The 22094-nt window shown below is 32.4% G+C and overlaps 1 pseudogene across 1 annotated transcript; it reads left to right on the top strand.

Moving 5' to 3' along the window:
- The first annotated feature begins 2764 nt into the window (after window positions 1-2764).
- On the top strand, window positions 2765-3698 carry LOC149150170 (protein DMR6-LIKE OXYGENASE 1 pseudogene; annotated as a pseudogene). Its single transcript, XR_016263235.1, has 3 exons — window positions 2765-2911; window positions 3024-3348; window positions 3456-3698. The product of XR_016263235.1 is annotated as a protein DMR6-LIKE OXYGENASE 1 pseudogene (transcript).
- The last annotated feature ends 18396 nt before the right edge of the window (window positions 3699-22094 follow it).

Genomic DNA, 22094 nt, shown 5'->3' with positions numbered 1-22094 from the left:
TATGATTATGCATATAATCCATGCTCACTGTAACTACTTTTATCCTCAAATATTCTAAAATTAAACATTATATATTACATAGGTTAAAGATGAACTAATAACCATCAACAAACAAATAATTGTAATGTATAAAGAATTTTTCAGAGGAATCACATTGAAGATTTTGGTCGATGCGTTTCGAACTAGCAAGTGTCATCTTTCACTTGACTGATCCTGACACGGCCAAATTAGTTGAGATTTGCCTCACTTCTACTTTTTTCTATTTTGAAGGTGAGTTCTATGAACAAACCTGTGGGGTTACCATGGCTTCTGCCCTATCCCCTATCATCGCTAACCTGTTCATGGAAGACTTTGAATCCAAGGCTTTATCCTCTGCTTTATTTAAACCCAAGCTTTGGAAAAGATTCGTTGATGACACATGCACCATATCGCAGCACAGGCCCGAAAAATTAGACTTGTTTTTCCAGTATCTCAATAATCAATCTAACTCCATCCAGTTTACGATGGAGCATGAGGTCAATGGTTTCCTTCCTTTTCTTGATGTCCTCATTTCTAGGAAAGTTAATGGATTTTTTTCCCATGAGGTATATCGAAAAAGACTCATATTGAGCAGTAGTATCTTCATGCCAATATTCACCATTTTCCTACTCAGAAGATAGGTGTCCTCAACACATTAGCCACTCGGGCTCTTAGAATTTCTGATGAAGACCACTTTTCTAAAGAAAAATCCCATCTCCTTAATGTTTTTGTCCAAAATGGCTATAGTAGGCAGTAGGGTGTCAAACCTTTCCTCGAAGAAAGCAAAGGTCCAAGGTCAAGAAAGAACCCTTTAATCGCAGTTCAAGAGTCCACCTCCCATTCATCCAAGGGACGACAGACAGGATTGCGAGAATCTTGAGGAGGCATAATATTTCCTCGACCTTTAGACCCCTCAACACCATTAGAAGTTCCCTTAAGTCAGTTAAAGACCATGTAAACCCTATGGATATGAAAGCTGTTTATATCATCCCTTGTTCCTGTGGAACCTCATACATCGGCGAAACTCGTCATTCTATTAACTAGAGGATCAAGGAACACGTTGCTGATATCAAGCACAAGAGGACCAAATCTTCAGCTTTAGCCGAACATGCAGAGAATACCAAGCATCATATATGCATTGAGGAGCCTAGGGTTATCGCTAAGATTCCTCATTTCCACCATCGAAAGTTTAGGGAAGCCATTGAAATTGAGAGGTCTTCTAGTAATATTAATAAGGACGATGACTAGAAAATTAGCCGATGTTGGATTCCCACCCTCTCTTCTTAGTTTTCTCCTTCTTTGTCCAGGGTTTTTTTTTTTTTGAATAATATTTATCATTTTTAGCATTATTTTATTTATACTAATGTTTTAGATATTAGAATCTCTTTTTATTAAATGTTAAACTTTAATTATGCATAGAATATATATATATATATATCTTTATTATTAGTTTAACCTTTGATTATATCGTTATATATATAAATGAAATAAAAACAATCAAATATCTCTAAAAACCCTAATCTTTAGTCTTTAGTCTTTCATATATTGATTATTAAATTTGATTCTTTATATTTAGATTATTAAAGGTTATATATATCGTTTTAAATAATTATAGTATAAATTTATATATTGATATTAATTTATATAATTTATTAATATATTATAATTGGGTATATTACAATAAAAATTAAAAGCATAAACCTATATGGATCATTATAAATAATTAGTTTTGATTCTTTATATAAAATGTTAAATATATTATTATTAAATGATATATATATATATATATATATTTATATATATATATATATATATATATATATTATAGTATAATTTAAATATATATATTGATATTAATTTAAATATATAATTTACTAATATATATTATAATTTAATTGAATATAATACATAAAAAATATGATGAGTTATTATTTTTATTCATAAATTAAAACCCTCACCTAATATAGCTTTTATTAAGTTGATAAATAAAAATAGATATATTTATATTTTATAAACTAAAAAATAAATAAATTAATAAAAATTATTTAAATATTATTAAACATTCCCCTTTACCTCCCCTGTCGAATATAGATGTTATCTTCTAGTTGTTAGGTTGACCTATCTCCTTATGGTCAAATATAGATGTTATCTTCTAGCTGTTAGGTTGACCTGTCTCCCTATTTAACCTTCTTCCTAGATCTGTTTCTTCATCATGATTTCTCCAAAAAATTCTCTATACAAACACATAAATGTGATTACCTAATAAAAAAAAATTCACCCCATAGTTTTTTCATTCTACTCATTATATTTTAGCCACTATTCCTTTTTACCCCACCCTTCATATATATATATATAATGTCTATACAAATTATTAAAAAGCAATAAATTCTTTACTTAAAAAATTAAATTAAAAATCATATTATTGTTGTTACACTTTTCCAGGCCTTTATCGAAAACCAATGTCGAAGAACTTCAACAAAATTTGAAAAGCGGGCGTCGCATCCGGACGTCAGGCGCTCTAAAATCAATTCATCTTATCAAAATATTGTCAGATTTTCAAATCAAAAAAACAATCCGATCGTCAGATTTTAATTTTTATATATATCGATATTAATTTAAATATATAATTGATCGGACAAATAACAAACTTGCTGTTCAGGTCTGCATGGAGTTTAACGAATAGGTTTCCTCGTTCTTGAATGTGTTTATAACTTCATATAATAGAACACCGAGCATGCCTCTACTCAGAGAACATGAAGTAGCTAGCCCGCGTTTCTACCAGCTTCAATCGTAACAAAGACAAGGTTCTCAACTGGTTGGACTATCTCACTCACCCTTGTCATCCTCTAGAAGAAGTCATGGGCTCTTGGCCTGAAAAACCAGCAGCCTACAGGTAATCAGCAAATCTTTATCTGTTATAAAGTATCTAAGACACAACACTAGAAAAGATTCATCTTAACCCACCATGGAAAAGTTTAGCTGTTTTGACTTGAGTTATGTTACAGAGAAATTGCGGGCAAGTACTCTGGTGAGCTGAGAGCACTGATATTAAGGTTGCTGGCTGCAATTTCAGAAGCTCTGGGGCTAGATTCCAATTACTTGAATAAAATTCTTGGAAAACATAGCCATCTGATGAGTATAAATTATTATCCTCCATGCCCAAACCCAGATCTTACTATTGGTGCAGCAAGCCATGCAGATGCAAGTGCCATCACTGTGTTAATGCAAAGCGATAATGCCAGTGGCCTGCAAGTATTCAGAAATGGAAAGTGGGTTTGTGTAGAACCCATAGCTAAGGCTTTTGTGGTCAATTTGGGAGATCAGCTGCAGGTGAGAAAGAATGAGCAGATCTATAAAGTTAAGTTATTTTTTCTGTGTGTGCAAGAATTTGATACTAATCTTTCAATTTGTGTTGTGTGTGATTTGAATTGTATTAGGTTGTGAGAAATGGGAAATTTAAGAGCGTGGACCATCGAGCAACAACGAATACGCAGAGTGCACGCATATCGATTCCCACTTTTTATTCTCCTGGGCACGATGCTTTTATTGCTCCTGCAACGAGCATGGTGGATGAACATCAGCCGGCTGTGTACAGAGGATACAAGTTTGAAGAGTTTGAAGGAGCTTTCTGGAACCAGGAATTAAAGGGAAAGAGTATACTGGATTGTTTCAAGATCTAATGAAAGATCTATTGAACACTCATTTATGTTGGTCTTTCATGTAGGCATCAAGAATTTGAATTCAATGAACCAAATAAATAATATATGTAATGTATGCATTGAATTAATAATTTAGGATTTATTAAGAAATGTATAAGTAATTGAGTTTCAAGATCTATACTGGATCGTTTCAAGATCTATTGAACACTCATTTATGTTGGTCTTTCATGTAGGCATCAAGAATTTGAATTCAATGAACCAAATAAATAATATATGTAATGTATGTATTGAATTAATAGTTTAGGATTTATTAAGAAATGTATAAGTAATTGAGTTTTTCAAAATATTTTTTTAATAATAATAAAGCTTTAAATCTATTAAAAAAAACTTTAAATAAAAGGTTTAAGGTTTATAATGTATTTTTATTTTCTATTAAAAATAATTTATTTAATTTTTAGTTTATATGGGTCTTGGATAGATGGTGATCAAATGTAATATATCTACCCAAACTCATGTAATTACATAATATTATTATTTAACTTGTTGAAGTCTTGAATCAAGAAGTAGTTATGGAACCACTTGTAACTACCATTGTCGGTTCCAAGAAAATGATTGGAGTAATGTGAGCAAGTTAAATGGTTTTCTTTCCTTCTAGTGGATGGGGGAAAAATAATTTAAGAAACATATAGTCACAACACTTGAAGTTTGGTACTTGACTCATTTTATAAGCTCAATAGAGAGACCAGAATTGTAGCCACCATTAATATTCGCCCTTTTTCCTTGGTAGTAATAGCATACTGCTCTATACTCTTGTAGTTTTCATTGCTAAATAGCTGCATGAGAACTTTGTTATGATACTTCCTTGGAAACAAATGCATAATGAATTTGTACATAAATGATAGAGAAACTATGTTGGTTTATTGAAAATAACTATGTGAAAAGAACACATATGAATAAGGATAGAAACGATAGTTGGTTATATGTATGAAAATAGAACTATTGTGTTAGATATTTTAAGGAGAAACATGTATTTGTGTGCAGAACATAATAAGTATTACCGAAAGTAAAACAAGTAGTTACTTGAAATAAATGTACTAGCTTTCCTTGTATTATGGAAAGTAAAACAAATAGTTACTTGGAATAAATGTAATAGCTTTCCTTTCTTAAATACATATATCCGCATGCAAGAAATAATGACTAAAGCATTAGTTCTAGTTTAGATAAATGCATGTCTTTGTGCATACAACATATTTTATAAATAGATCCATCTTGGGAAAGATGCTTTTTGAAAATGGGCTTACATTTGCATGCATGATAATAATGTCTACCATGTGCTCAGAAAGGAATTACTGGAAGTGTTAAGTGTTTTTTATTTATAATATTTTCAAGTCTTAGGAAGGGCTAGGGCAGTATGAACTTGGTGCATTTACTAGTTATTTCTATGATCAGAGAGCGTTAGCTGCTCTATGGGTACTTTTAGAAGTACTGTGTGGATGTCTTTAGTGGGAGCTACGACAACACGCACGTGGTGGAGTGATTTATCAGTTTGATGATTAGAGTGTTAGTGCTCTCTAAGTACTTGTAAAAGTACTATGATTTAAATATCACCTATCATTGCGTAATTGATTGATAGTTAAAAGTATTTCATTTGATTAAAAATTTTGTGACTAATGTGATTGAATTTGTTAGCCATACATTACACGTTACTTACCATGGACTGTTGATGGGTCATCTAATCACTATTGAAGTGCTTGCGTAAAAGTGACCATGACTTGTAAGAGTAATTGGTAAGTAACGGTAAGTTGGTATAGATATTTTGTTTTGTTTCTATATAATTGAATAGTGGATAAGTTATGGAAAGTAGAAATTGCTTTTTTTTTGCAGTTATAAATGCTTATGACTATATATCACCATTATTTATTTTTCTTATTGGTATTCATTGGAAATGGAATCCTTCATTTTGAAGTGAAAGGATCTCCTTTTCTGTTGTTTGGATTCTTATATATAGAGTAGGAATTAAGTCCCAGTGATAAATGAACATCAGGGACGGTGTTCTCTTTAAGGGGACAAGTATGTAATATACCTACCAAAACTCATGTAATTACATAATATTATTATTTAATTCGTTGACCTCAGGAATCATGAAGTAGTTATGGAAGGACTTGTAACTACCATTGTCGGTTCCAAGAAAATGATTGGAGTGATGTGAGCGGGATAAATGGTTTTCTTTCCTTTGAGTGGATGGGGGAAAAATAATTTAAGAAACATATAGTCAGAACAATTGAAGTTTGGTACTTGGGGGAATCGACTCATTTTATAAACTCAACAGAAAGGCCTGCATTGCAAAATGTCGCCATTAATATTCGCCCTTTTTCCTTGATAATCATCGCATGATGTTCTATACTCATGTAGTTTTCATTGTTAAATACCTGCACAAACAAAAGATCAAGGAAACACAATCGTTCTAAGAATAGTAGCTTGGCGACAAATACTCTTCGCTGGCCTTAGTCTCCTCTTCATAGTGGGTAAAGAAAGAGTTGTCAATCATAATTAACACCAGCAACCTTCCAAATCATGGACTATTGAAAGGCACGATGTTTTTCTCTCGTCTAGAAGAGATTATCCAAATATATTATACTAACAAATAAGTAACCACATTCTTTATGTAGAAGAATAAGTTTTTTTTTAGATTTTTGGAAAATATCATGTTGTTGCGTTTTGCATGGAAAGATTAAGAAATTATGATAGATTTCCGAAAATAAATATAAATATAGTAAAAAGAAAATATATTGCTACATGTAGATAAAGATTAATTTCTACATATTTTTCTTGGTTAAGAAAATATATTACTACATGTAGATAAATATTGTTATTGTATATTTTTCTTGCTAGATAAAATAGATTACTGCATGTAGATAAAGATTGATTTTTATATATTTTTCTTGGTTAAGAAAATATATTACTACGTGCAGATAAAGATTGTTATTATATATTTTTGTTGGTAGATAAAATAGATTACTGCATGTAGATAAAGATTGATTTTTATATATTTTTTCTAGGTTAAGAAAATATATTACTGCATGTAGATAAAGATTGTTATTATATTTTTTTCTTGGTAGAGAAAATATAGTACTATATGTAGATAAAAATTGTTATTACTATATATAGAAAAAGATTGTTGCAATGTTAAAAGATAAGTAACCTTTCTTGTATTTATATAACATTGCATATGCCTTTTATGTAAGAAAAGATAGGATGCATGGTCTTTTCTTAAAAAGGGATTTCATGGTCATTTTCCTCGAAGTGAATATATATTAAAGAGGGTAATTTGTGAAATATTCTCATGGGTAAGAGAGTTCTTTTGATAAAGAATACTTAGTTATGAGAAAATATAATAACCTATGCATAGATGAAATGCATAAAGATAATATAAGTCATACGAATCTTCTTTGGAAAGAATATGTTTTTCTTGTGAGTGAAAGATAACTTAATTGTGTTAATTCATTTGCAAGAGTTTGCAAAAGTTACATGTTTTGGTGAGTAAAAAGGTAAATGTTTTTTGTGTTGCATATTGAATAATTTGATTTAATTGCATGGTTTAATGCATAAAAGGTTACCATTACTACTATCTTAGTTCTTATGCCCAAAAGAAAGGTTGATTATGATACTTTCTTGAAAACAAATGCATGAGAAGTTTGTTATGATACTTCTTTCGAAACAAATGCATAATAACTTTGTACATAAATGATAGAGAAACTATGTTGGGTTCTTGAAAATAACTATGTGAAAATAACACGTAAAAAAGCATAGAAATGATAGTTGGTTATATGCATGAAAATATAACTATTGTGTTAGCTATTTTAAGGAGAAACATGTATTTGTGTTTAGAAGAGAATAAGTATTATGGAAAGTAAAACAAGTAGTTGCTAGGAATAAATTTACTAGCTTTCCTTTGTTAAATACATATATCCGCATGTAAAAAATAATGACTAACACATTAGTTCTTGTTTAGAGAAATGCATGTCTTTGTGCATACAACAGATTTTATAAATAGCTTTATTTTGAGAAATATGCTTTTTGAAAATGAGCTTACATTTACATGCATGATAATAATATCTATCATGTTAGCTTCCCCTTAGAAGGGAACATCTACTTTATTGAAAAGATTACTTAGCTACATGCACAAAGAAGAAGCTAAGCGGCTAGCTCTCTTCGAATAAGTTTTTATTTAATTACACGCATGAAAAACAAAAATAAGTTTCTAGTATCCTTTAAGTGAAATGGATGGTTACAGTGGTTTCCTTTGAATATGAATGTGTGCTGGTGCGAGTATGATCATAGTAATGGGATAATTATTTTGACATGCTTAATAATTATTTTTTATACATGCTCAATGTTGTTAGAAGAAGCATGTTGTGATATTATTTTTACATCTTGTGTATGCACATTAATAGATGTTAAAAGATACCTTTTAAAGAATGATTATTGATTGATTAATACTTTATCTAATCATGTTACCAAATATTGTTGATGAAAATAATGACAGGAAAGGATGGTGATTTGTGCAAAATAAAAATTATGTTTAACATTGTTGCAGATAAAGAACTAACAGTCCATGTTCATGAGTACGAGTTGCGGAATGGTACATTGATGGAGCAATCATGCCACAATGATGTAGAGAGTGGTGATATGTAGGTAAATGGTTTCATGACAATTGTAATAGCTTTTATTTAGGTATGTGGTATTTTAATGATATATCATAGTAATATTTTATAAGAATGGATAAGGGATGGAATCCCTTATAATCCATTAAGTGAGGGGCGAACACCCTCACGAGTGTTTAATAATAAAAATAAACGTTTGTTGGTTATCACCCTAATGGGTTTCCAGGGTATATCGGTGTTCAATGATGTGATTGATTATTGTGTTAGTTTGGTGTTCAATGATGTGATTGATTAGTGTCAGTTTGATGATATTGATTCCTTATCTGATGTGATAATCATAATGTCAAAATGTGATTAACTAATCTGGTTAAGGGAATCATGAAATGGATGCAAGGTTCATCACACAATTTATGTTAATATACTACAACTGTACTACAACAATGGTTGTTAATGCTTATGCAACTTATTATCTTCTATTGAAAGTAACTTTATGTACTAATGAACATTCTATCTAATGGTTAATGATGAATGTGGAATACTGATTTGGATAATTACTTGTGGGTATTTGTGTAAAAAAAATTCTGACTCCCTGCATTTTCATGTGAGGTTACCGGGGTATGTTACAAGTGGTATCAGAGATAAAGGTTGCAGTGATAGCACCTTTGTGAATGTTTAATCAGAAAGGAAATCGAGGTACGCTACTAGTGATCATCAACTCAGGTATGAGTCTAACAACCTACATATTAATATATGTAGTAGACTACTTTTGACATGATATGTGTGATTCATGTTTATAACTGCAAGGAGTAGTAAGTAATAAAGTTTGCTACAAAACTATGTTCGTGACATTTAAATCCTGATGAGGATAAAAGATAATAAAATCTTTGTCACACTTATGAACAATATTGAACACTCAGTAAGGAAAGTGACGATTAACTACCAACTTTTGCAAATATGGAAATATTAATGATACATTTAATGAACATGAAAGTTACATGCACTATTTTTAATGAGTGAATGCATGAATGTAAATATGGGGAACATCCTTAAATAGGAAAATAGAGTGTTTTAAAAGGACATTCAAAGAACCCCTTTAGATATTGAAAATAAAAAATGAATCAAGTAGTGAGAGTTGATTGTAATAACTAATTGTTGATTAAGTTTTCTCATGGCTGCATTAAGATGGTTGGTAGTTGTGATTGGTTAATGTTTCATGATTAACTAATAAAACTTATATGCATGAATTGAATTTGATTTAAGATTATTACAATTCATAAACAAGTGATTATTGTAGTTACTTCATGTATGGGTCTGTTAATGACAATACACTGTGGAAATTGGAAATGATTCAGAAAGTGAATACTTGTTAAATAATGCATATTTATGACTCATTTCGCTGATGCCATTAAGTAGTGGTAGCTTAATGGCCACAAGAAAACCTGTCAAGGTAAAATCACATTATAACCATAAATAAGAAAGTATAATGTTATATGATATGCATGATTGTGTTACTTGGAAAATCAAAATGCATACAACATATATCTTAGTTATGTGTCCTAACAATCTAGATATTGTGGACCCATGTTGAGGGTTAAGTGTAAATGCGTGGTGTAAATGCATGTTTATTTTGTTAATGATAATGTTCATATGGTTCATTATGTAAATTGTTATGGGAAAGAGTGCTAAAGAGAGAAATTTAACATGCCGGACAGTTGTGAAAGCCCAGAAGGCCTTCGGTTGATGGCGGTTTCATGTCGGGAGGGGTCGATGGCACTTTCGTGCTTGGATTTCCTCTCCCTAGAGATAAATGATCTTAATAAGGAAAAAGAGTTGGCCAAGATGGTGAAGAGCGTAAAAACCCTGAGGCAACTCTGTTGATTTGGAGCCTATTGGAGGAGGCCCAAAATTCCTCATAGATGGAACACTGTGAGAGGAATAAGCGGGATGCTTCCAAGAGGAATCTTATATTGGACCTTATGTGGTCATTGGAATTCTGGAGGTGGTTTCCCAGTGGAATTTTGTACTAGACCTGGTAGGGTCTCTGTAAAAGAACTGTGTGGATGCGAAAATGACTAGATCTGGTTGTGGAAACCAGTGCCCATGGGTTGGGAGGAGCATTCTTTAGCCTATTGTGGTTCTCATAGCTAAACAAATTAACTAATAAGATATGTGTTATGTTAAAAATGAATTTTATATATAATTGTGTAAATATTTTATGTACATTTTTGACATAAAATGAGCCTAGTGCTTAGAAAGGAATTACTGAAAGTGTAAGGTTTTTTTATTAATAATATTTTGAATGTCTTAGCAGGGGCTAGGACAATATGCACTTAGTGCATTTATTGGTCATTTCGATGATCAGAGAGCATTAACTGCTCTATGGGTACTTTTAGAAGTTCCGTGTGGATGTCTCTAGTGGGACCTAACACAGTGTGCATGTGGTGGAGTGATTTATGAGTTTGATGATTAGAGTGTTAGTTCTCTCTGAGTACTTGTAAAAGTATTGTGATTTAAATATCACCTATCATTGCATAATTGATTGATAGTTAAAAGTATTTCATTTGATTAAAAAATTTGTGACTAATGTGATTGAATTTGTTAGTCATACATTACAGGTTACTTACCATCGAGTGTTGATGGGTTGTCCAATCACTATTGAAGTTCTTGCGTAAATGTGACCATGACTTGTAAGAGTAATTGGTAAGCAACGGTAAGTTGGTATAGATATTTTCTTTGTTTCTATATAATTGAATAGTGGATAAGTTATGGAAAGTAGAAATTTCTTTGTTTTGCAGTTATAAATGCTTATGACTATAGATCACCATTATTTATTTTTCTTATTGGTATTCGTTGGAAATAAAATCCTTCATTTTGAAGTTAAAGGATCTCGTTTTTGGTGGTTTGGATTCTTATATATAGAGTAGCAATTAAGTCCCAGTGATAGATGAACACTGGGGACGGTGTTCTCTTTAAGGGGGGAAGTATGTAATATATCTACCGAAACTCATGTAATTACATAATATTATTATTTAACTTGTTGACGTGTGGAATCAAGAAGTAGTTATAGAACGACTTGTAACTAGCATTATCTGTTCCAAGAAAATGATTGGAGCGATGTGAGCGGGTTAAATGGTTTTCTTTCCTTCGAGTGGATGGGGGAAAAATAATTTAAGAAACATATAGTTAGAACACTTTAAGTTTGGTACTTGGGGGAATCGACTCATTTTATAAGCTCAACAGAAAGGCCAGAATTGCAGAATTCCGCCATTAATATTCACCCTTTTTCCTTGGTAGTCACTGCATGATGCTCTATACTGGTGTAGTTTTCATTGCTAAATACCTGCACAAACAAAATATGAGGGAAAGATAATCACTCTAAGCGTAGTAGCTTGGCGACAGATACTCTTTGATGGCCTAAGTATCCTCTTCATAGTGGGTAAAGAAAGAGTTGCCAATCATAAATAATGCCAACAAGCTTCCAAATCATGGACTATTAAAAGGCATGGTGTTTTTCTCTCGTCTATAAGAGATTATCCAAATATATTATACTAACAAATAAGTAGTTGCATTCTTTATGGAGAAGAATAAATTGTTTTTTTAGATTTTTGGAAAATATCATGTTGTTGTGTTTTGCATGGAAAGATTAAGAAATTATGATAGATTTCCGAAAATAAATATATGTATATAGTAAAAATAAAATATATTATTACATGTAGATAAAGGTTGATTTTTATATATCTTTCTTGGTTAAGAAAATATATTACTACATGTAGATAAAGATTGTTATTATATATTTTTCTTGGTAAAGAAAATAGATTACTGCATGTAGATAAAGATTGATTTTATATATTTTTCTTGGTTAAGAAAATATATTACTACATGGAGATAAAGATTGTTATTATATATTTTTCTTGGTTGATTTTTATATATTTTTCTTGGTTAAGAAAATATATTACTACATGTAGATAAAGATTGTTATTATATATTTTCTTGGTAGAGAAGATAGATTACTACATGTAGATAAAGATTGATTTTTATATATTTTTCTTGGTTAAGAAAATATATTATTGCATGTAGATAAAGATTGTTATTATCTATTTTTCTTGGTAGAGAGAATATATTACTACATGTAGAGAAAGATTGTTATTACTATGTAGAGAAAGATTGTTTCAGTGTCAAAATATAAGTAACCTTTCTTGTCTTTGTATAACATTGCATATGACTTTTATGTAAGAAAAGATAAGATGCATGCTCTCTTCTTAAAAAGGGATTTCATAGTCATTTTCCTGGAGTGAATATAGATTAAAGAGGGTAATTTGTGAAATATTCTCATGGGTAAGAGAGTTTTTTTGAGAAAGAATACTTAGTTATGAGAAAATATAATAACCTATGCATAAATGAAATGCATAGAGATTATATAAGTCATACAAATCTTCTTTGGAAAGAATTTTTTTCTTGTGCGTGAAAGATAAGTTAATTGTGTTAACTCATTTGCAAGAGTTTGCAAAAGTTACATGTTTTGGTGAGTAAAAAGGTTTTTCTTGTGCCTGAAAGATAAGTTAATTGTGTTAATTCATCTGCAAGAGTTTGCAAAGGTTAGATTTTTTGGTGAGTAAAAAGGTAAATGATTTGTGTGTTGCATATTGGGTAATTTGATTTAATTGCATGGTTTAATGCATAAAAGGCTACCATTACAACTATCTTAGTTCTTATGCCCAAAAAAAAGGTTGATTATGATGCTTTCTTGAAAACAAATGTATGAGAAGTTTGTTATGATACTTCCTTTGAAACAAATGCATAATAACTTTGTACATAAATGATAGAGAAACTATGTTGGGTTCTTGAAAATAACTATGTGAAAAGAGCACATATGAAGAAGCATAGAAACGATAGTTGGTTATATGCATGAAAATATAACTATTGTGTTAGATATTTTAAGGAGAAACATGTATTTGTGTGTAGAACAAAATAAGTATTAAGGAAAGTAGAACAAGTAGTTACTCAGAATAAATGTACTAGCTTTCCTTTGTTAAATACATATATCCGCATGCAAGAAATAATGACTAACACATTAGTTCTAGTTTAGAGCAATGCATGTCTTTGTGCATACAACAAATTTCATAAATAGTTCTATCTTGGGAAAGATGCTTTTTGAAAATGGGCTTACATTTGCATGCATGATAATAATGTCTATCATGTTAGCTTCCCCTTAGAAGGGAACATCTACTTTATTGGAAAAATTACTTAGTTACATGCACAAAGAAGAAGCTAAGAGGCTAGCTCTCTTTAAATAAGTTTTTATCTAATTACACGCATGAAAAACAAACATAAGTTTCATGTATCCTTTAAGTGAAATGCATGGTTACAGTTGTTTCCTTTGGATATGAACGTGTGTTGGTGAGAGTATGATGATAGTAATGGGGTAATTATTTTGACATGCTTAATAATTATTTGTTATACATGCTCAATGTTGTTAGAGGAAGCATGTTGTGATATTATATTTACATCTCATGTATGCACATGAATAGATGTTAAAAGATCACTTTTAAAGAATGATTATTGATTAATTAATACTTTATCTAATCATGTTACCAAAGATTGTTGATGCAACAATTACAGGAAAGGATGATGATTTGTGCAAAAGACAAATTATCTTTAACATTGTGGTAGATAAAGAACTAACAGTCCATGCTCATGAGTACGAGTTGCGGAATGGTACACTGATGGAGAAATCATGCCATAAGGATGTAGAGAGTGGTGATATGTAGGTAAATGGTTTCATGACAATTGTAATAGCTTTTAGCTAGGTATGTGGTATTTTAATGATATTTCATTGCAATATTTTATAACAATGGATAAGGGATGGAATCCCTTATAAGCCATTGAGGAGTGAACATCCTCACGAGCATTTAATAATAAAATTAAATGTTTGCTTGTTTTCACCCTACGGGGTTTCTAGGGTATATCGGTGTTCAATGATGTGATTGATTATTGTGTCACTTTGATGATGTTGATTCCTTGACGATCTTGATTCCTTATTTGATGTGATAATAATAATGTCAAGTATGTGATTAATTAATCTGGTTAAGGGAATCATGAAATGGATGCAAGGTTCATCAAATAATTTATGCTAATATACTACAATAGTACTACAATAGTGGTTGTTAATGGCTATGCAACTTACTATCTTCTATCGAAAGTTACTTTATGTACTAATGAAAATTCTATCTAATGGTTAATGGGGAATGTGGAATAGTGATTTGGATAATTACTTGTGGGTAATTTGTGTAAAAAACATTCTAGCTCCCTACATTTTCATGTGAGGTTATCGGGGTATGTTACAAGTGGTATCAGAGCTAAAGGTTGCAGCACTGGTGCCTTTGGGAATTTTTAAGCAAAAAGGAAATCGAGGTATGCTACTAGTGAGAATTAACTTAGGTATGAGTTTAACAACCTACATATTAATATATGTAGTAGACTACTTTTGACATGATATGTGTGATTCACATTTATAACTGCAAGGAGTAGTAAGTAATAAAGTTTGCTAAAACACTATGTTCATGACATTTGAATCCTGATGAGGATAAAAGATAATAAAACCATTGTCACACTTATGAACAATCTTGAACACTCACTAAGGAAAGTGACAATTAACTACCAAATTTTACAAATATGGAAATATTAATGATACATTTAATGAACATGAAAGTTGCATGCACTAACTTTAATGAGTGAATGCATGAATGTAAATATGGGGAACATCCTTGAATAGGACAATAGAGTGTTTTAAAAGGACATTGGAAGAACCCCTTTAGATATTGAAAATAAACAATGAATCAAGTATTGAGACTTGATTGTAGTAACTAATCGTTGGTTAAGTTTTTTCATTGCTGCATTAAGATAGTTGGTAGTTGTGATTGGTTAGTGTTTCATGACTAACTAATAAGACTTATATGCATGAATTGAATTTGATTTAATCTTATTACATTTTGTAGACAGGTGATTATTGTAGTTACTCCATGTATCAGTCTGTTAATGACAATACACTATGGAAATTGGAAATGATTCAGAAAGTGAATACTTATTAAATAATGCATATTTATGACTGATGTTGTTGATGGGATTAAGTAGTGGTAGCTTAATGGCCACAAGAAAACCTGCCAAGGTAAAATCACATTACAATAGTAAATGAGAAAGTATAATGTTATATGATATGCATGATTGTGTTGAAAAAACAGAATGCATAGAACATGTATATTAGTTATGTTTCCTATCAATCTAGATATTGCGGACCCATGTTGAGGGTTAATTGTAAATGCATGGTATACATGCATGTTTATTTTGTTAATGACAATGTTCATATGGTTCATTATGTAAATCGTTATGGGAAAGAGTGCTAAAGAGAGAAATTTAACATGCCAGAAAGTTGTGAGATCCCAGAAGGCCTTGGTTTGATGGCGGTTTCCTGCCCAAAGAAGTTGATGGCACTTGTCTGCCTGGATTTCCTCCCCCTAGAGATAAATTATCTTAGTAAGGGAAAAGAGTTGGCCAATATGGTGAAGAGCGTAAAAAGCCTGAGGCAACTCTGTTGATTTGGAGCTTGTTGGAGGAGGCCCAAAATTCCTCATAGATGGGATGCTATCAGAGGAATAGGAAGGATGCTGCCAAGAGGAATCCTATATTGGACCTTATGTGGTCATTGGAATTATTGAGCTAGTTGGCTAGTGGAATTCTGTACTAGATGATGGGCCTCTAAGTTAGACATAAATTAAGGCCCATGCCTCTAAATTAAACAATAATTTAAGGCCTGAGACCATCCTTCAACACATTAAACCTCTCTTTTTTCATTAGATAGTTTACTTTTAACTTTAATATATTCATTAGGAAGGTTTATGAATAATTGAATATTTGTGCCTAATATTATTTATTTTTGTGGAATATTATGAGAATATTGAGTAGATTATGAAGATTTGGAGGAGGAGATAATTTAGGGACTTCCTCCCTACTACAAGAGGATCAATAATGATAATAAATCAACAAGATATCATGGAATTTTGGCATAGATTTTGGAACTCCAATGATTGAGAATAGCTAGGAATGTGTTCCCTGCCATTTAATGCAAATTCCTAGTATTGGGGATCAGATCCACTAATCAAGGTATTTTAGTGGGTAAAGCTTCTTCCATTCATGGGGAATGATTCCTAATAATTTTTTATAAGTACCAAGTCAAATTTTCCTCTAGGGAATGATTGAAAAAATCTAGGAATGTGTTCCGTGCCATTTAATGCAGATTCCTGGTATTGGGGACCATATCCAGTAATCAAGGGATTTTGGTGGGGAAAGCTTCCTCCATTCGTGGGGAATGATTCCTAATCATTTTGTATAAGTACCAAGTCAAATTTTCCTCTAGAGATAGATATTTTCATTACTGTTATTGTGGAGGGAGCTTGTATTTTTGCAACTCCATTGTATTTCCTTGCAGGGATGTAATTGTATTGATGAAAATAATGAAGATTGGTGTCATGATCAGCTTCTAAATATTGTTCTCCTCCATAGGTCTCTGAGTTTCCTTGGGCTTGGACATCCTAGGAGCCTCAGAGCCCTTTTTGCATCATTTTCTTTTCTTCTTTTGACTTCTTATTCACATACATCTCTTGTTTTTATTTCTTTCTATTTCTTCATTTAGTATTAATGATTTCTTGGTGTAGGATTGAGTTAAATGGTTGATGTACGTTTTTTTGCAGGATCACAACCATTATTTAATCCTTGGAAAAGCTTTGGAAGTTCATATTAATCATTGGGATGCTTGGATTAGTCTTCTTATTTCCAAATGTAGATTTCTTGAACTCCTTTATGGCAAAGAACAATAAATTTATGTTATTTTTTAGAGCATGCTAAAATGCTTCAATCGAGTTGGTTACACTTGCATTATATCACAAAAAAATTCTAGTTCGTAACAAAAATTACCCCATTTCACTTTCACTTGATTAGGTTAGGCATTTTTTAGATTTACTAGCTCACTACTTCTCGAATTTCTAGATTTGCGACTAGTAATGTTTTTCTATTTTTTAGCATGGGTTAACAGATGTATTTTTGAGTGATTCCACTTGGAATGGGGATCTAAGACATCCTAGTTAATAAAAAAAATTATCCCATTCAATTTGGATCTGAGTTGCTGGGTCATTCGATGAATTATATTATATCTGTACATCCTGTAGGAAATCACTGTAGCATCTTGTAGGAAAGCCTGTTTGAGCCCGAATTGAGAAAAATCATCATTGGAGCTAGGATTAGGCCTATACTTGACCTCCATGCCATCAAGAACATTTCAACCCTCTTGCTCCACACTTAGGTCAGCATTTTGCTAGTTTTCAAGGGTAGGATTTGATTTCCATTTCTTCTATCTTCAGTATTACATTAGGTCTCATCAATGTTTTATATCATTCTACAAAGTTTTTCTCATGCATGAAATAGACAATTAGCTCATGAAATTCTATTTCCTTTAGATAATTGAAATTCTTCTTGTTTGCATAATTTTTGGGTTTGATGCAGTTCAGGTGTTTGAGTATAGAGAGATTTCATAGTCAACAACCTCATCCCAACTTCATCCACCCATGGTCCTCACTTTCTTTCACTAAACCCTCACCAATTTCATCATTTCACAAGGAAACTTCTCCAAGCTTTTTGAGCAAATCCAGCCATCTCCCAACTTTGGTTTTGAGTTATGAAGTTGTCCTAGGCACTCCTTTACCTCATTCCATCCACCAACCATGTTTCCTAAGCTTTCCATCACCTTCAACATCCATCCTTTTGCTCTCGGCTGTATCCTTCAGGTTTTCAGGTGATCCTATAGGTTTTCAGGGGATCTTGTATGTTTTCCTGTAGTGGCCTATTTTGAGGCTAAATTGAGGAAAAAGCCCCTAGGAAGCTATCAAAGGGTCCCTACTTGTCTCCCAAGCCTTATAACCATTCACTATCATCTCCAAGCCACCTACCACATCACCAAAAGATATTAGCTTTCACACTCTCACATGAAAAAACACAAAAAGAAAAATAGATTTATTTTATTTATTTTCATGCACAATAGTAAAAGGTTTGATGGTTTGAATCTGCATGCTTAGGAAAGTAGGATTGCATACATGTTAACTTAGCATTCTTTTGAAGCAAAGCCTCGTAGCATTTAGTTAGAAAATGGTGTGTTTTAGCATTTGATTTCAGTCTCTTTCCTTGTACTTTCTTTCTTCCAATAGGTTAAGGTTCCATTTTGAACATTTCATTTTCTGCAATTAGTTTAGGATTTGGCTTTAGTACATGCACTCCATTACATCATGACAGTAAAGGAAGGACACATTGTATGCCGCACATATAGTGCCGATATCTCTTAAGTTTGTACAAACCCCAGGTTGATAATTAAAGTCAGTAGACTTGGGAGTTAATACCGAGGCTCATCACTTTTTGGCGCCAATGGCGGGGAGGTGTCAAAGAATGCATTGTTTTCTTCCCTAGTTGATCCATTTCTTTTTACTTTCTGCAAAAACGAAAAATATTTTCATTAGGCATATTTCATTTCAAAAATAGAAAAGTTCATTGCATTAGTGTTTTCATTCAATCATAAAAACAAAACAAAAAATCTCCAACACCAACTCAACCCCCCCCCCATTTGATCACGTGGTGCAATTAGAGCCACATCACCATTCACTTTTACAGGTAGAAGAAGAATATGGCAAAGAATGTAGAAGAAATGGATGGAGATGATGACAATGAGGAGGATCCTCTCAGATTTCCCATTCAATATATTGATGGTAGTGTGCACATGAAGAACATCCCTCCATCTTTTCTTCCAAAATTTCATGGTCTAAGGTCAGAGCATCGGGAAACCTTTCTCTTTGAATTTGAAATTGTTTGTAGATCTTATGGTTACTTATCAAAAACTCAAAAACTGAGATTGTTTCTGGCAACATTGAAGAAAAGAGCTATTAAATGGTTCATGAGTTTAGGGACTAATTCAATAAGATCATGGAATGATATGCAAAAGATATTTCTAGAAAAATATAAACATCATGATCTTAAAGAAGAAATCTTTATAATGAATCAAAGAGAAGATGAGAGCCTTGAGAATCTAATAGAGAGGTTCATGTATAATGTTAAGAGGGAAAAACTACATCATTTAGGATCCGACACACTAAAAACCCTCTTACTTAGAACAATTAGGGATGAATGGATTAATGTCCTTGATCTCATGAGTAGAGGTGATTTATATCAATTATCATTTGAGGAAATTTGTGAAGCATGCAAAAACATATCAAGAGGAAAAGAAAGAGTAGGTAAATCAACATCAAGATCGGTAAGTCAAGCTAAACTTGGAAATTTGTTTCATTATTTTAAAACATAAATTGTTAGCAATCTAACAAAACAAGTAGAAATGTTAAAAATGCAAGATGAAGGAAAATAAAATTTTGATATTTGTGTTGCAGAATCACATGATGTTAAACATTTTCCATCATTACCAAGGTTGAAGGAAGTTCACCAAGAGGACAATGGAGCAAGTCAATTGCCAATGCATCAATGTTATGTAGCTCCAAGAGGACCATGGCGGCCTATTCAGCCTGATATGATGCAAGAGCCTAATTCACAATTTCAAGCTTATGTGCATCCACCTCAAAGTATTTGGAACACACCTTTTCCTTGGCAAAATTGGCCATCTGAACCCCAAACCAATCTTGTCAACAAAGTTAGCAAGGGACGTACGGGAGCCAACCACAATATCCTCAATATTTTCCTCAATATCCTCCATACCCAACTCCATATTATCCCTACCATTCATCTCCACCCCAACCACAACCCTATCCAGATCCATCTCAAATATACACTCCCACTCAACTACCTATCCCACCATATCCAAACCCACACATTGAAGTAGCTTAGGTCACTTACAACGTTGAGGTACAACACTTCCAAACATCTCCTTTTGAGCTCAATGGTATTCACTGTAGCTCAGGAAGAGTATTGCAAAAAAGAGATTCTCTTGATACCATTGAAGGACAACATCCAGAAGAAGAAGATTTGAAAGAGAAGATCAAAGAATCATGGGTTGCACTTGATGAAGAGCAGACATCAAATAAGAGATTGAGAAAGCTCCCTCATGGTTACCATCAAATCCTCCATGTATTCAAGAGATCAATCAGCAAAAAGAGGAAGACTTGAAGGTCCTGATAGAAGAAGACATTCAAGATGTTCCAAATCAGCAAGTGGACCAGAGGCATCACAACTATATTGAAATATGTTTCTCGATAGTCACTAAGTTGCAACAATACTCTCTTCTTCAATTGTGCTTGATATTGTCAAGGTCAAATCATTTGGTCTCTGAAATCAAAGTACATGTCAAAGCATACATTTCAAGCCTACATGTCAGCTTTTCTATCATCTTGATGTGCACATGGCTCCATTGGAAGTATTCTTATACTTGAAAGTGATTTTGTTTTTCAAGTAGAGTAGGGTAAAAAAAAAAAAATTGAAAAATAAGAGAAAAATACAAATATGAAGTGAAAACCTCCTTGGAGGCACCTTAGATTGGCTCATTGATTGAAAACCTCCATGAGGTGGTCAATGGGTTGGAAAAAAGAAAAAAAAAAGAAAAAAAAGATCCTAGGTGAAAACCTCCTTTAAGGTGCCTAAGCAGACATACTAGTTGAAAACCTCATTGAGGCAGCTAGTAGACATAGAAGAAAAAAAGAGGAAAACATAAATAAAATAAATCCTTGCTCCATGCATCTCTTTGATGAGTGTAAGTACTTTCCAACATCTGCAAGCAACAAGAACAAGTTGGTACCAAAAGGAAAATTCGTCAAGCGTAGTCAAAAGAAGTCAAATTTTGACTTTCTCCTCCTTTGCTCAAATGCTCCAAAAAGGCCAAGGCCATGCCAATTCATTGCCCTCATCTATTTTCACCATCAACCCATCATTCTTAAGCTTCTACCATTCAATTTGCTTGATGTCCTAAAAAACTACAGGATGTTATGTTTTACTACAAGATACAAAAATACATAGAGCAGAAATTTGTTTTTGCCATAACTTGAAAATCATGTATCCATTTACCAATATGTTTCAGGGGGAGATGCATATGGATGATGGTAACATGCTCAAGAAATTTTAGCAAATTCCAGTGCACAATTTTCGAGAAATCGGCTTCCATCACCTACAGCTAGTTTCGCATTTTCTCAATTTCCATGCATCCATTTAAAAATTTGTTTCGTGGGGACATGCATATGGATGATGGTAACATGCCCAAGAAATTTCAACAAATTCTAGTGCACGCTTTCCAATAAATTGACCTCCATCACCTTCAACCATGTTTAGTTTTTCTCGATATCCATGCATCCATTGACTGAATATTTTTTATGGGGAGGTGCATAATGATGATGGCAACATGGTCAAAAAGTTTCATGTCAATCCATTCTACCATTTGGGAGAAATGGACAAAACGAGTTGTTGTCCTTAAAACCTACAGGATTCCCTGAGATCCTACATGATATAGAACAACACCTATAGGATTGGCAATGAGCAGTTTTAAAAGGGAAAATTAGAGGTTGGCTTCATCAAGCAGTGTTAAGGAGGTAGGCTCTACATTTCCCCACCTTTTTCCAAGTGAAAGGAACATAAAAAACCCTTCTAGTTTGTTGAAAGTGATTGTAGCATAAGGGAATTGTATACATAGAATTTTTAAATTTGGGATCAGACAGATACAAACCTCCAT

Source organism: Pinus tabuliformis, chromosome 9, assembly GCF_031772625.1.
Source record: "Pinus tabuliformis cultivar Carrire ecotype Pingquan chromosome 9, CPIR1, whole genome shotgun sequence".
NCBI lineage: Eukaryota > Viridiplantae > Streptophyta > Pinopsida > Pinales > Pinaceae > Pinus > Pinus tabuliformis.
The sequence above is the reverse complement of the archived record's forward strand: the minus strand, read 5'-3'. Positions and strand labels throughout refer to the sequence as shown.